The sequence below is a fragment of the Panthera uncia genome, chromosome X (assembly GCF_023721935.1).
Source record: "Panthera uncia isolate 11264 chromosome X, Puncia_PCG_1.0, whole genome shotgun sequence".
NCBI classification, from domain to species: domain Eukaryota; kingdom Metazoa; phylum Chordata; class Mammalia; order Carnivora; family Felidae; genus Panthera; species Panthera uncia.
The window spans coordinates 54,758,093-54,769,256 of record NC_064817.1 but is presented as its reverse complement, the minus strand read 5'-3'; positions in this window follow the sequence as shown (position 1 = coordinate 54,769,256).

Below are 11,164 nucleotides of genomic sequence, written 5' to 3'. Positions count from 1 at the left end.
GAGCTTACTTAAAAAAAATTATATATATATATATATATATATGAATATCCAATTTCCTATTCATTGAAACATTATTTATAATAGTGAAAATGTGAAAACAGCATAAATTTACCTTAATGGTTATTTTAGGATACTTTATTTTTTTAAGTTTATTTATTTTGGGAGAAAGAGAGAGAGAGCAGAAGAGAGGCAGAGAGAAAGGGAGAGAAAATTGCAAGCAGGTTCCATGCTTTCACTGCAGAGCCCAATGCAGGATTCGATCTCACTGTGGGGCTCCTTCTCAAGAACTCTCAGATCCTGACCCAAGTGGAAATCAAAAGTCAGATGCTTAACCAACTGAGCAACCCAGGTGCCCCTTAGGATACTTTAAAAGGATATTACAGTAGATTTTGTAGACTATTCAATGGCAAGTTTAATAGTTTACTAGAACTGCCACAATAAAATAACACAGACAGGGTGACTTAAAGAATAGAAATTTAGTTTTTCATACTTCTGGAGTCTAGAGGTCCCAAATCAAGATGGCAATTTGGTTTCTTCTGAGGCCTTTCTCCTTGGCTTGCAGATGGCCACCTTCTCTCTGTGTCTTCACATGATCTTTTTTCAGTGTGTGCCCATCTCTGTTGTCTCTCTGTGTCTGAATTTCCTAAGGACTCCAGTCAGATTGGATTAGGGCCCACCCTAATGGCCTCTTTAACTTCACTTCTTTAAAGGCTCTATCTCCAAATACAGTCACATTCTGAGGTACTGGAAGTTAGGGCTTCAAGATACACATTTTTGAGAAATACAGTTCAGCCCTTACAACAGGAAAAAATTTTCAATATGAGTAAAAAAAGCAAGATACAATAGTTGGTGTGACCCTAATTCTATAAACATATGCAGGAAAATATTGGAAAGAAATACTCAAATATTAACAATGGTTTTCTTAGGGCTTGGGAGTTATGAATAATTGAAACATTTTTTCTTCTTTATACATTTCTTTTTTTTTTTTTTTAACGTTTATTTATTTTTGAGACAGAGAGGGACAGAGTCTGAACGGGGAAGGGTCAGAGAGAGGGAGACACAGAATCTGAAACAGGATCCAGGCTCTGAGCTGTCAGCAAAGAGCCAGACGCGGGGCTCAAACTCACGAACTGCGAGATCATGACCTGAGCGGAGGTCGGCCGCTTAACCAACTGAGCCACCCAGGCGCCCCTTCTTTATACATTTCTATTTTTTTTCCATTCTCTAGAGTGATCATACGGGTATTCTATAATGAGAAAAATGCACTACAAATTACATTTAAAATTCTAAATTCTAGTTCTTGAATTAGAGACACTTTACCTAGTTAGGCAACCTAAGCTACCCTCACAGAGAGCAAATCAGAATGCACCCCATCTGCTGGCTCGATGGCCTCAAAACTGGGAACGCAGGAAGAGCTGAACCATGCATACCCAGTACCTCCTCTTAAAGTCTTTAGTCACGTTCATCAGTTTTCTTTCCATAGAGGAGCAGTGAGGAGGCAGAAGAAAAAAGAGGTTCATTTTCCTTACCCTTTCTGATTGTGTAAGCCAATACAGTCTCCTTTTTGCTTCCAGTAATTTGAGTTGGATTTCTGTCTCTTTTTTAAAATTTCAATTCCTGGAGGCGCCTGGGTGGCTCAGTTGGTTAAGCGTCCCACTCTTGCTTTCAGCTCAGGGCATGATCTCACTGTTCCTTTGAGCCCTGTGTCAGGCTCTGCCCTTACAGCACAGAGCCTGCTTGGGATTCTGTCTCCCTCTCTCTCTGCCCCTCCCTTGCTTGCGCAAGCTCTCTCTCTCTCTCAAATAAAAATAAACTTAAGGGGCGCCTGGGTGGCTCAGGCGGTTAAGCGTCCGACTTCGGCTCAGGTCACGATCTCGCGGTCCGTGAGTTCAAGCCCGGCGTCACGATCTCGCGGTCCGTGAGTTCGAGCCCCTCGTCAGGCTCTGGGCTGATGGCTCAGAGCCTGGAGCCTGTTTCCGATTCTGTGTCTCCCTCTCTCTCTGCCCCTCCCCCGTTCATGCTCTGTCTCTCTCTGTCTCAAAAATAAATAAACGTTAAAAAAAATAAAAAATAAAAATAAAAAAAAATAAACTTAAAAAATGTTTATTCCTGTATAGTTAATATGCACTGTTATATTGGTTTCAGGTGTACAATAGAGTGAAGGATTTTTGCCTGTGGTAATAGAAAAAAGGCCTGCGTAATACAGTCTTGAAACGTGAGTAGGCACTTTTAAGCTCAGAAAGGAGGAACATTTTATTTAAAAGTTTCTTTTTTTAACGTTTATTTTTGAGACAGAGAGACACAGAGCATGAACGGGGGAGGGTCAGAGAGAGGGAGTCACAGAATCTGAAACAGGCTCCAGGCTCTGAGCTGTCAGCACAGAGCCCTTCGCGGGGCTCAAACTCACTAACTGCGAGATCATGACCTGAGCCGAGTTCGGCCGCTTAACCGACTGAGCCACCCAGGCACCCCAGGAGGAACATTTTAAACAAGAGACAGCATGGGCAAAAGCCTAGAAGTTTGAAATGTTCACTTGTGGCTGACATGATGCCAAATAAAAGAAAGAATTGAAAATGAAAGAAAACATCTTACGTGGAACAATGTTGTAAACATCTATTCCTAATAAAGTAATTAAAAAAAATAGAAATAGAAAGATGTTTTCTTTTTTCTTTTTTTTTATTGAAGGATGTTTTCTCAGTGTGGTAGAAAGAACCCCAAACAGTCACCATAGGTACTCCCTTTTAAATTGCAAATAAAATAAGGATGCCTGTTATTGCCATTATTATTCAATATTGTCTTGGGTGTCCTGGCTAGTGCCATAAGTTTTGAAAGAGAAATGAGAGGAATCAATATTTGAAAAGAAGAGACAAAACCAATACTTACAGATGATGTGGTTGTATGCCTAAGTATTTCCCAGGTAAGAAAAATATACAAAAATCAGTAGCAATCTTGTACACCATAATTAACCAGTTAGGAAAAAAAAAAAACAAATAAAAGAGATCCTATGCATGATAGTAATTAACATATATGCATACAATATTTTGAAATAAGCTCAATGAGAGATACATATGGCCTAAGAAAAACTACAAAGCTTAACTGAGAAATAGAGACATCTTTTGTTTCCGGTTAGAAAAACTAACTATAGGGGTGTCCAGGTGGCTCACTCGGTTATGCGTCTGACTTTGACTCAGGTTATGATCTTGAAGTTCCTGGGCTCAAGTCCTACCTTGTACTCTCTGCTGTCAGCACAGAGCCCACTGCAGATTCTGTGTCTCCCTCTCTCTCTGTCGCTACCCTACTTGCTCTCTCTCTCTCTCAAAGATAAACATTATAAAAAAAGAAAAACTAAATACAAGAATATTAGTTCTATAGGGGCACCTGGCTGGCTCAGTCAATAGAGCATGCGATTCTTCATCTGAGGGTCGTGAGTTAGAGCCCCACGTTGGGTGCAGAGTTTACTTTTTACAAAAGAATATTAATTCTCTTAAAATAAATTTATGAATTTATCATGATTCTACTCAGAGTCTCAACAAAACTTTTCTTGAAACTCAATACAGTCAATTCTGCTCTAAGCAACATGTACATTTCTTTTTTTTTTTTTAACGTTTATTCATTTTTGAGACAGAGAGAGACAGAGCATGAACGGGGGAGGGTCAGAGAGAGAGGGAGACACAGAATCTGAAACAGGCTCCAGGCTCTCAGCTGTCAGCACACAGCCCGACGCGGGGCTTGAACTCACGGACTGCGAGATCATGACCTGAGCCGAAGTCGGATACTCAACTGACTGAGCCACACAGGCGCCCCTATTTTTTTTAAGTTTATTTATTTTGAAAGAGAAAGAGAGAGAGAGAGCACACGTGGGAGAGGGGCAGAGAGAGAGAGAGACACAGAATTCCAAGCAGGCTTTGCACTGTCAGTGTGGAGGCTGGTGTGGGTCTTGATCTCACAAACGGTGAGATCATGACCTGAGCCGAAATCAAGAGGTGGACACCTAACCAAGTAAACCAGCCAAGTGCCCCAAAATATGCATTTTTAAAAATCACTCAGCTATGCAAAATTTTGCAATCAAAGCCACATGGGTTATAGGTAAGGTAGAATTAGAGGTACAACGCTAAAAATCTGTGTCGGTGACATAAGAAAGATAGGAGGCTAATAAAAATGGATATCACAACTTTGCACATGTTAAATGATAAGAAACCTATGAATACTACAATAAATATGTCAAGTTACCTTGAAAAAGACCTAAAGTGCACTCCTGGAAGTGGGCATTGAATGGTTTTCGCTTGTGAATTATTGTGAAGCTGTGGAAAAGGAGTTTTCTGAAATGTTTTGATTGATGTGGCCCAATAGAAGACATAGATCAATCAATCAAATCAATCAATTTGATTGAAAAAAAAGGAGTTTTACAGAAAGCTGTAACACCAGATGTGGATGGGTGTGACTCATAACACACTGATGTAGCTGGTAGATGTCTGCAGTGTATGTAGTATGTTCATTATGTGTATTCCTGCATGGCTTGGTTAATCTGGGTGCAGTTTGCTGCATTCATTTACTGTTTCCCACACATGAATTACACATAAGCAAAGGCGAGATTCACATTTTGCTCAAATTGTTGCCTGATACATCACTTGCTTTGGAACAAATTCTCATTTTCTAAATAAGCATTATAGCAGAAATGACTTAAAATGACTTTGAAAAATAAACTGCTTGAAGTACTTTGTGAAAAAAGCAAGTCTTGCTTTAACAAATGTTAAAATACGGCAAAGCACTTATTATTTCCAAGGTTGTGCTGGGAAAAGAAACTTAGAAACTACATGAATGTGCATAAATAGGGGAGTGGCTAAATAAATTATGGGCCCTCCAAACTGTGGAACAGGAGTGAGCCATTTAAAAAAGTGAGGGGGGGTGGTATCTATGAGTACTGGTTTGGAAAGTACCAAAGTATCCAAAGTATACTTTTAAGAAAAAAAAGTAAAGAGCAGAAGAATATGTATATTATAATCATATTCATATTTTTAAAGAATATATGTGTTTATATTACACATATATTTTCTTATATAAACACAGAATCTGGAAGAAAACAAAATGAACTGTTAACAGGGGGGCTATCACACTGGGTGGGAGTGGATTTTTACTTTCTTTCTCATGAACATGTTTTGCTTTTGTGATTATTTTTAATTAAAAAAGTTTTTATTTGAGCCCCCAACGTGGGCTCAAATTCACGACCCCGAGATCAAGAGTCACAGGTTCTACCCACTGAGCCAGCCAGGTGCCCCTAGTTTTGCAATTTTTAAAATTTTAACTTAGGTGTACCTGGCTGGCTTAGTGGGTAGAACTTGTGACTCTTGATCTCGAGGTCATGAGTTCAACCCCCACTTTGGGCATAGAGTTTACTTAAAAAATAAACAAAAAAAATGAAAACCAAATTTAATGTGCTGGCCCAATAGAAGACATAGATCAATGGAAAAATGGAAAATTCATACTATATGCTAGTATATTTAAGAATTTACTATATGATAAAGTGGGCATCATCAAACAGTTCAGAAAAGAATGACTAATGAATTGTATTAGGCCAGCTGATTTGTATTTTGACAAAAATTCAAATTATATATAATACATATGGATATTATATATAACATATATATCACATTTCATACACCAAAGAAAATTCCAAATGGATTACACAGTTAAGTAGAAAAAGTGAGATATTATCTATAAAAGGGTGATCATTCTGAAATTTTTTAAAAAATTCAAACTTCTGGATAACTTGAGTAGTATAATGAATACCCGTACTGATCACCTAGATTCATCAATTGTCAGCATTTACCAGGTTTTTAAAAAAATTTACTTTTAATGTTTTTTAACGTTTATTATTTTGAGAGAGAGAGAGTGCAAGTGGGGCAGGGGCAGAGAGAGGGAGACACAGAATCCGAAGCCAGCTCCAGGTTCCGAGCTGTCAGCACAGAGCCCGACGTGGGGCTCAAACTCACAAACCGCGAGATCATGACCTGAGCCGAAGTCAGATGTTTAACTGACTGAGACACCCGGATGCCCCATCTTTTCTTTTCTTTTTTAAAGTAATCTGTATGTTCAACGTGGGGCTCAAATTAACTACCCTGAGATCAAGAGTTGCATGTTTTACCAACTGAGCCAGGCAGGCTCCCCTCAATTGTATTTCTATAAGGACAATGAACAAACTAAAAATGAAGTTAAGCAAATATTTATATTTGCAATAACATCAAAGAGAATAACATACCTAAGGAATAAATTTATCAAAAGTAGTACAAAACTTATACTCTAAAAACTACAAAATATTGTAGACAGAAATTAAAGAAGACATTAAATAATGGAAAGACATCTCATGTTCACGGATCAGAAGCTTTGACATTGTTAAGATGGCAGTACTCCTCAAATTGATGTATGGATTCAAGGCAATACCCATCAAAATTCCAGCTGTCTTTGCAGAAGCTAACAAGCTGATCCTAAATTTCATATGGAAATTCAAGGGACCTAGAATAGCCAAAACAATCTTGAAAAAGAACAAAGTTAGAGAACTCACATTTCCCAATTTCAGAACTTACTACAAAGCTAACAGTAACCAAGACAGTGTGGTACTGGCATAAGTACAGACATATATGTCATTGGAACAGAATTGAATGTCCATAAGTAAATCCTCATTTGTGGATTTGTGGTCAATTGATTTTTGACAAGGGTGCCAAGACCATTTAGTGGGGTAAAGATTAGTTTATCAATACGTGGTATTGGAATTCTTGATATCTACATGCCAAAGAATGAATTTGGACCCCAATCTCATACCTTGTACAAACATTAACTCAAAATGGACCAAAGACCTAAATATATGAAAAAAAACCCATAAAACTCTTAGACGGAAACATAGGCATAAATCTCGGTCACCATGGATTACGCAGTGTTTTTTCACATGTGATACTTAAAGCAGAAGCAATAAAAAAATAAATAAATTGAACTTCATCAAAATTAAAAACGTTTGTGTATCAAAAGACACTATAAAGAAAGTGAAAAGACAGCCCATAGAATGGGCAAAAATGTTAGCAATGAGTGGCTGGCTGGCTCAGTTGATAGAGCATGCAATTCTTGATCTCAGTGTCGTGAGTTCAAACCCCATGTTGGGCAAACAGCTTACTTAAAATGATTCTGTTTTTAAGTAATCTCTATACCCAACATGGGCCTCAAACTCATAACTCCCTGATTAAGAGTCACATGCTCCGCTGACTGAACTAGCCTGGTGCCCTGCAAATCTTATATCTGCTAAGGATCTAGTGTCTAGACAATATAAACAATTTTTAAAACTCGACAACTAAAAGATAACCCAATTAAAAATGGACAAAAGAGGGGCGCCTGGGTGGCTCAGTTGGTTAAGTGTCTGACTCTTGATTTCGCTCAGGTCACAGGTTTGTGAGTTGGAGCCCTCAGTCAGGGTCTGCACTGACAGGGTGGAGCCTGCTTGGGACTGTCTCTCTCTCCTTTGCCTCTCCCTCTCTCTCTCTCAAAAATAAATAAATAAAAAACTTTAAAAAAATGCAAAAAAAAAGGGCAAAATATTTGAACAAGTTCTTCTTCAAATAAGACATCCACATGGCCAATAAGCACATGAGAAGATGCTCAATGTCATTAGTCACTAGGGAAATGCACATCAAAACCACAGTAAATACCACCTCACAACCACTAGGTTGGCTGTAATTACAAAGATGGTGTATAACAAGTATTGGTGAGAATGTGGAGTAATTAGAACTCTTATACACTACTGGGGGGGATGTAAAGTGGTACAGCCTTTGTAGAAAACAATCTGTCAGCTCCTCAAAAAGTTAAACACAGATTTACCAAACGATCCAGCAGTTCCACTCCTGGGTATGTACTTTAAAGAAGTTAAAACATGTCCACAGGAAAGCTTGTACACTAATATTCATAGCAATGTTACTCATATAGCAAAAAAACCCAGAAACAACCCAAATGTCTATCAGTTGATGAATAGAGAAAATATGGTATTTCCATACAATGAAACATTAATTGCCAATAAAAAAGAATGAAGTGCTTATTAAACATGGTACAACGTGGATGAACCTTTAAAACATTATGGTAAATGAAAAAATCTGGTTCACAAAAGATCTCATACTGTATGATTGCATTTATGTGACATGTCCAGAACAGCCACATTATAGAGACTGAAAGTAGAATTATGGTTGCCTAGGAATGGATGGGGTGAGGGGGTTGGTAGGAAATGGGGAATAACTGGGAATAGGAAAAGGTTTGTTTTTTTTTTCTGGGATGATGAAAATGTTCTAGAATTTATTATAGGGGCACCTGGGTGGCTCAGTCAGTTGAGCGTCTGACTTCAGTTCAGGTCATGATCTTGCTGTTCGTGAGTTTGAGCCCCACATCAGGCTTGCTGCTGTCAGCCTGTCACCCCAGAGCACGCTTCAGATCCTCTGTCCCACTCTCTCTACCCCTCCCCCACTTGTGCTCTCCCAAAAAGTAAATATTTAAAAAAGAAAAAAAGAGAAATGTTTTTAAAATTAAATTAAATTAAATTGATTGTAATGATAGATGCACAGCCCTGATGATACTAAAAACTACTTAATTGTGTACTTTACAGGGGGTGAATTTTATGGTATGTTAATTTTATCTTAACAAAAGAGTACATACTGTATGATTCCATTTATATAAGGTACAAAAAACAGGTTTAAAAAAGTCTATGCTGTTAGAAGTCAAGACAGAGGTTACTTTTGTTGGGGATGGGAGTAGTAACTGGAAAGGAGCATGAAGGGAATTTCTGGGGCACTGATAATGTTTTGTTTCTTCAATTTTTTTGATGTTTATTTACTTTTGAGAGACAGAGCATGAACAGGGAGGGGCAGAGAGAGAGGGACACACAGAATCCCAAGCAGGCTCCATGCTCTGAGCTGTCAGCACAGAGCCTGAATTGGGGCTTGAACCTACAAACCATGAGATCATGACCTGAGCCAATGTCAGACGCTTAACTGACTGAGCCACCCAGGCGTCCTGATAATGTTTTGTTTCTTGATGTGGATGCTGTTACATGTGTGTGTTCATTTTTTTTGTGTGTACATGTGTGTGTTTTGTGTTACATGTGTGTGTTCATTTTTTGTGTTCGTTTTGTGACCATTTACTGAACTGTTTATTAATTACAAACAGAATGAATTTCTTTCTAATTTTATTTTGGTAGCAAATAACTTGTTAAAGTGATAGCTATGCTGATGGAATTGTGGTAAAGCTGGTTTACTCTAACATGACTGATAGCTCTCTAAATTGAAAAAACATTCCTTTGGTGAAGCACTGTAACAAGTATCAAATTTTATAAATATCTTCATTATCTTTGACTCAATAATCCCACTCCTGTGAATGAAGCCTAAGAAAGGAATTCAAGTAAATAGAGACATTGTGTTAATGAAGGTATTTCTTAGAATAAAGGAAAACTGGAAACAACCTGAATAAATGTTTAAATGGTTAAATAAGTAATGTTGCATCAATGCTGTGGAATATGATGCAACTACTAACAATGATAATTTTGAACAGAAGTAGTAATTAGAAAAAATATTTGATCATGAAAAAAAGGGAATGCAAAATTGTATGATAACTGAATATAGACAAAGACCATAACAACAACAACGAAAGATCATTACAGAACATACAGAAATATAAAGAGTTGGTCTGTTAGGAATTATTAGTGAATTTTTGCAGTTTTCACTAGTGTTAAATTCTTTTATAATAAAAACAAACAAAAACTTTAATGTTTGGGGGCATCTGGCTCAGTCAGTAGAGCATGTGACTCTTGATATTAAGCCCCATGTTGGGTGTAGAGCTTACTTTAAGGAAAAAGATTAGTGTTCACACCTGGCCATTGTACTACAAGAAAGAGATATTGAAGTTGGAGGAAGTCCATAATAATTGAGGGCACCATGGAATTTCTGGAAATATAAAAGCTGTGGAAGGAAATATGGTTGAATTCTACAAATTCATGAAAGGGATGGATAGGTCAATGGTGATAGTTGTTCACAAAATCTGGGAATCCTAGGATTGGAAGGCACCTCCTGATGCTTCTATTTCATTGACCAAAATTTTTTTTTAACTTCTTAAGTTTGTTTATTTATTTTTGAGAGAGACAGAGAGAGAGAGAGCAAGCAGGGGAGGGGCAGAGAGAGATAGAGAATCCCAAGCAAGCACCACACTGTCAGCCCAGAGCCTGATGCAGGGGCCAAACTCATGAACCCTAAGATCATGACCCGAACCAAAACCAAGAGTCGGACACTTAACCAACTGAGCCACCCACGTGACTCCATTGACCAAATTTTTATTGAATAATTGAGTACCTATTAAGTCCACTGTTCGACTTCATTGGTGTGAGTTTATGACCAAAGGTAAGTATTACCGTTTACATATTGGATAATAAATTTATGACACCTATTACTCCAAGAGGGAGTGGTCCATTACCCAATCTTATCTTTCACTGCTGACTAACAAACACTACACTTGCTAAGCTTGTCTATGCTACTTCATGCCTCTGTAGGTCCAGAGCTCATCCACCTTTCATCCTTCAAGGCTCACCTTAAGTTCCCTGCCAACCTCTTCTCAACCTCTTACAAACTAAGGTCTTCTTATTTATTTATTTATTTAAAAAAAAATTTTTTTTAACGTTTATTTATTTTTGAGACAGAGACAGAGCATGAACAGGGGAGGGCCAGAGAGAGAGGGAGACACAGAATCTGAAACAGGCTCCAGGCTCTGAGCTGTCAGCACAGAGCCCGACGCGGGGCTCGAACTCACGGACCGCGAGATCATGACCCGAGCTGAAGTCAGACGCTTAGCTGACTGAGCCACCCAGGCGCCCCTAAGAGGTCTTCTTTATGTATTCCAGTCTGTATTGATATCCTCTTCCTGAATATTTACAACACCAGTTTGTCAATCTCATAGTCGAATCAATCAGCTAATCTAAGCAGCCAGATGATTATACACTAATATATATTACACACCAATATATTATTCTAAATATGTATAAGTTTCCATTGAATACTGCCCATGTGCCAGGCAGGAAGTATTGACTTCATAATTTCACCTAAGCATCACAACAACCCTATGAAATATGTATATTATATCCAGAAACTGAGGC